General features: G+C 41.1%; 1 long non-coding RNA gene across 1 annotated transcript; it reads left to right on the top strand.

The window, feature by feature from the left end:
- Nucleotides 1–530: 530 nt before the first annotated feature.
- Nucleotides 531–1046, top strand: LOC131248423 (uncharacterized). The gene is made up of 2 exons (XR_009172241.1): nt 531–658; nt 770–1046. It is a non-coding gene; the product is annotated as an uncharacterized LOC131248423 (long non-coding RNA).
- The last annotated feature ends 5128 nt before the right edge of the window (nt 1047–6174 follow it).

Below are 6174 nucleotides of genomic sequence, written 5' to 3'. Positions count from 1 at the left end.
ATACCATTGATGCCCCTTTGATAAAAGTAGAGCTGGTCTGACCATTTAAACTTTTCTTTCATCATTTTGTGTTTTTACACCTTATAGATTTGATGAACTTTAACCATTTTTGCTTCTAGCCCTGTTTGAGGGATACCATTCTGATGATAAAAATGCAATTGCCAAAGTAATTTTCAATTTGTCCAGATACATAAGATCCATTGGAGGGATGTTTCAGATCATCAAAATATACATTCATGTGTGCTTGGCTTGTCCATAATTGCTTGAGCCAAGAAATGGACCTCAACCACTAATTATCCTTATATCGAATGCTTACACAAATGCATTGAGGTCGGAAAGCCTCGAGCTTGTGCAACCCAGCTCTCTTACAATCCAACACAGGCCTGGAGAGAAGGTGTGCAATATCCAAGCTTTCCACAGGTGGTTCCTCACTTCTTGATGCCACGGTCCAAAAATTAGGCAAGTCCACTCCATGTAAGGATCACCAAAAGCAAGGGCCCCACACCCTTGGCTTTTTATTATTATTTTGGTTATTTTATTTTATTTTGTAAACTTTTGTCTTTGCATTGGTAACTGAAGGTGGAGCATTTGGGGTGGAGCATTGGTAACAGAGGGGAGCTTTGCTACTTCATATGGGGATGGATATGGACTTCATTCGGTATGGTTGTTTTTGCAGGAAATATTTATGACTAAAAATTTAATTTTAGATAGTATAACTCAGATTATGAGTGTACATATTGTTTTATTACCTGACCTCTATGCATGACAGGGTGGTGCTGACAAAGGTCCTCTATATGGCATGAGTTCTAGTTCTTGGGGTGCATTTGAGAAGTCTCACCTCGGGCGTCGCTGAAGTCTGTTGATTTTTTATTTTTTATTTTTCCTTCTGTTTTTCCTTGTGTCTCAATTTGTAAATTTTCTGTCCATTATGTAACCTTTCATTCTTAGGCCCCGTGTAAATGAGGCTGGTTGTAAATGATTTACAGGTTGTGTTTGAATGCTAATTTAAGCTTGTAAAGGTCTTTTGATTTAGAAGATTCAGCCTAGCAGAATTTTTAATTGTTTCTATTATTTTTTTTTTCTTTTACACTGTAAATGATTTATCAGCGTTTTAAACAGATTTTACCGGCATTTTTTAATCTCCCATTAGCATTTGTTACAAATTTTTACTGGCGTTTGTTGTTATTTTTGCGGTGTTTGTTGCAAAATTTACTTGCATTCCTCATATCTTTTACCGGCGTTTTTAAGATTAACGGCATTTTGGACATTTTTCCCGGCGCTTCATACTATTTTTAATGGCGCTTTTACAGTTTTTACTGGTAGTCAGTAGAGTCGCCGGTAAATGATAATAAGCACCGGTAAAGACCAACTTTTAGTAGCGGCCGCCAAAAACGCTGGTAAAAATGGACGAACGCCGGTAAATGATATAGCGATGTCCCCCTTTTGCGGCAACCGCCCGACCCCCGGTAATTCTTATACCAGCGGTTTTTTAGACTTTTAGGGGTGATTTTGGCCACTGATAATGCCTATTTTTCTTGTAGTGTATCTGTGTGCTTAATGCACTCACCCATCTGACCTACAGTTATAACGGTTATATGCATTTTAGAAAAATATATACACGATAAGCTCATTACACCTCTACTCCATTCGACCTTGATTGTAGGACTCCCGTGGGGTCTATCTATCCTACTCGGCCCGATGATGAATGGACACATTTGTAAATAACCTTAACTAGCCTTGGTGGTAGAATTCCCATGGGGTTTACATATTTGTCCTACTCGGCTCAACGATGAAGGGACGCATTCATAAGTAATCCTAACCAACCTCGATAGTCGAGGCTTGTGCTCTACAAAATATGTCCACTTAACTTGACCCAATGTTAAGGGTTAAATATTGCATATTAGACCCCAGTTAATACTTGATTTTACGAACACGATAATGTTTAACGTCCTATTTTAATCATGTTTTTGGTTGCAAGGTGAATTTAGGAACTTGGACTTAAAAGAGTGCTAAAAGCCTAGATTTAACACTCAAAAATCACCAAGGTAAGGGGCAGACCCCAGAGGACCGAGATCGAAGAATTTATACACCAGAGATCTGAGAAAATCAAATGATTGAAGTTCAAGTGGCCTGAAAGTCATCCAGAATGCAAGATCATAGGGTTCCCACCATCCATTTGACTCGAAACTTTATTCTAGTTTGAGGACCATAAATTAACTGTACACTTCTAAATTCAGCCCTTGGATCCCTTTGAACATGGCCCAACAGATAAATCAGCCCACATATTAGCAATTTAGGGCCCACCTGATCTTTGGATATGCTTCAATTTTGGTCTCAACCCCTTAAATTAAATAAGGAAAGGGATGGACGGAGCGGATTCTCATTAGCATCGCAGTGGATCCCACATGTGGGTGTGAGAGTGCATAGTCGATGCACTCCCATGCCGCACCAAAACCGAGAGACGAGTCAGCGCACGCTGACCCGAGCTCTCCTCTTAAAAAATAGAAATTCTGTTTTTCCACCAAACGTCCAACTGCTGAGTTGAGTAGTGGGTCCCACCCATCATCCAGTTCGATGATCTGGACCGTACATCCGCTCTGGAGGGTGGTCATGACCCTAACTATGCTTTCCTTTTGGTCCCATGGGTATATACACACGTGGATCGCCAGAAAATGCAAGATGAACGGCGAGTTGATTCGATACAGTGGACCACACCAAAACCCGACCAAAACCACTCCTTCTCGACTAGTGTTTCGTTAGGAATCTAATGAGTAGGGTGGATTTTCCCAAAAACATGGCTCTGGGGCCCACTGAGCACGTTAGCGTAAGAAAATTTGTAGGTACGTGCAAATGCATGTCCGGCCTCCGTGGGCCAATGTGTGATCTTGATCACGGTTGATCCGGATCGACCAGAAGTTGCAAGAGGGGGTCTTGAACCCCACCAAGAACTCAGATCCTGAGTCTGGACGATCAGCCGTCCAAAACCTACATTCAAACGCAACATGTTTCCTGCACACGCGACTTTGGCTGTGAAAATTCTCCACTGCCTCTGGCTTTGAGCAACCGACTTTCTACTGTGCGTAAACAACCATCCAGGACTGACCGACCCTGCTTAGTCTATAAAAAGGAGAAGAATGTGAGAGGGAGAGCCATCTTGGGCAGCCATGGAGGCCATGCACGTGGGAAGAAAGAGCAAGGCGAGAGAGAGAGAGAGAGAGAGAGAGAGAGAGAGAGAGAGAGCAAGACGTGGAGATAGCTGGAGTTCTTCTATCCTTTTCCTCTTTATTTTTTTTTTCCTTCTCTCCATTATGTTTTTAAGAGCTTTTAGCATGCCTATGACAGGCTAAACCTCTTAGCTAAGGCTAAGAGGTGAAGCTTGTAGCGTAATGGGGTGATTTCTATGGCCTTGATTCATGTTTATTGAACTCTCTTTTATTATAGTTTAATTATGAGGAATATTCGTAGTTTTTAATGGTTTATTGTGACTTAAATTACAATGGATCTGCGATAGCTTCGGGTATGTTCTCTGCATTATAGGGATTGTGAGCATGGGAGCCCTATTGCTCACCATTGTCTCACGGGCATGGTTGGTGATGGAACCCTTCCTAACATTCATAACTCCCTTATATTGGATGTGGATTGGCTAAATTCTGTTGTTTGCTTTGTCTCATGGGCATGGTTTTGTGATGGAATCAATTCTAATTCTCATACCTATTTTTTATTGAAAACTATATCAAAGGAAGTTCAGATTTGGATTTTAATGATATTTCCAACTGGATGAAAATGGGACTCTGATTCCAGTTGTGTTCATGAATCAAGCATAGATATTCCTGATCTCTACAAGTGGATCCTTAGAATCCCTAGTTTCCCACCTTTGATTATTACAAGTTTTAGTTTGAAATTTCACCATTATTCCTTTAAAATTTCTTGATTTAGATTACATCTTCGCCTAGTTCTAGTTTGAGTTACTTTCATATTACGTACAAGGTTCAGTCCCTGTGGATTCGACCTCGGTCTTACCGAGATTATTACTACATCGCGACCCTATACTTGGGGTGTGAACACCCAATACTAGGTAGGATCATCAAACCTCTTCTCCATCCGACCTTGGTATTGAGGCTCTTGCACAACTGACATACTCACCTAACTCGCCTCAATGATGAAGGTCCCAATGTGCAAAGGTATAAATATCCACGACCTATCATAAAGTCCCAATGTCTAACTCTCATGAATCCACCGCCATCCATTGTACTAATAATGCACATGTATGAGTCAACTTGACACAAGGGTTGACATGCATTCAATGTATGGCAATTCTCCATACGGTTTCATAATCAATATTGGTTAAAGTCAAGATACAACATATCTAGAGTTTGTAACACATTTACATAGCTAATCTAAATACAAAATATCATGTTTCAAAGGTCTATGTATATCTATATCCATACACTTAAGCTCTCATTATGTAGTCATTATATTGCACCAGACTTATTTAACGTAAGGGTCTATTTATGTGTTGTGCAGGGATTACACTAGAGTACTCAAATGAGGCTACTTATACATTATACTGATATACATCCTCAAAGTCAAATGAGCAACACTAATATGCTCGAACATTAGTCTTCATGTACACATCATTAGTGTACATTTCATTAGTTTAATATTACCTTAAGAGTATTCTTACATGTGAGTTCTTTGCACAACAATCTAGTGTAAATTTCATTTGTTTAATAGGCTTGTTCCTCACATATTCAAGCATAACTTTAAGCATCGTTGACTTTGTTTAAGTAGACTGATCTCGGCCCCGTCAGTTACCACACGCTTGAGTAGGCTAGTTTAAGCAACATTGTCATGTGATCTTATCACTACTAATCAAATCTTCATACATGTAGGGTCAAAACGCTAATCCAAGCATCGCATTTTGAATAACTAGTAAGGCCCTAACCCTAGCCTCATACCCTCATATTTTAATAGTCTTTGGAACCCAATTTGGAGGGCTTCTAATCCAGCAAAGGCGGCCCACACATGGTTGGCAAACAGGCTCCCTAGATTAATAAAGTGGGTTCGGTTGCCTTGCCTAGTAGGTTGCCCCACGTTCACCAAAATAATGGTCTAAAGGCCCCTCAAAAGTGGGCCTTAAGCTCCAACTCTATGGGTTTCACCACCCATCTCCTAATGGTCCATATGGTTCCGAAATGGGCCTTGCAAGGCCTAACAAAGTGGACCCTATTGCCCCAGTGGTGGGCCATACATGCATGCCTAAAAGGTGGGCCCCACTATCCCCTAATGGTCCATATGGTTCCAAAATGGGCCTTGCAAGGCCTAACAAATTGGGAGTTGTTGCCCCAACGGTGGGCCATGCATGCTTAAAAGGTGGGCCCCACTATCGAAACAACGGGTCCACATTGCCACACACAACATAACGAACCCCACTCTTTGGTGGGCCTCATGGGCATGCACACACAACAAATCAAGCAATCTGGTGGGTCTCACACAACAACATACATATAGTGGGCCTCATAGTTAGCCTCATAGGGCTATGCATGCACATGCCCACATTGTAAAACTTTATTTGGGGAATTGACAAGATCATGCAGTGCATCAGAGATGGGGATTGAGTCAGTTGATTGTCGTAGTCTTCCATAGCTTACACCCTTAGGGAAGCACCGAAATGGGATGAAAAGCTTCTGACGTGTGTAGGCTTGGGGATCCAACCTTGTTTACATTGTTTAGAGGGTTGAGGAGTTTGAAACCCATCAAAACTCCACTCCCTTCAGGCTCCACATGAATTTGTCAATCTTAGCCCAACTAGAACACTGTGCGTGTGATACAGTGGTAGCGCACCACCCTTTACATGATTTTAGATGAATCACAACTAAGTGGGCTCCACTGGTATGCCTGATCATATTATCCAACCCTTAGGGCGATCCAGACTATTGATTAATAAGGCCCAGCTTATAGAATTCTTACATTCTCCCACTTGGGCCACATTGATCAATATCCCGAATTACTTTTGAAAACATATTTTAGTATTAAAGAAAATAACCAAATGGTTAACCAATATAACTGTTGGATAATATGGGCAACACTATTGCAATCTGGTCTATTAAGACCACTCGTATCGGATTGTGGTAGTCATCACAATATTTAATCTTGGAGAAGTAAGACTAAGCG

Source organism: Magnolia sinica, chromosome 1 (genome assembly GCF_029962835.1).
Source record: "Magnolia sinica isolate HGM2019 chromosome 1, MsV1, whole genome shotgun sequence".
Classification (NCBI taxonomy): domain Eukaryota; kingdom Viridiplantae; phylum Streptophyta; class Magnoliopsida; order Magnoliales; family Magnoliaceae; genus Magnolia; species Magnolia sinica.
This window is presented reverse-complemented; position numbering and strand designations above follow the sequence as displayed.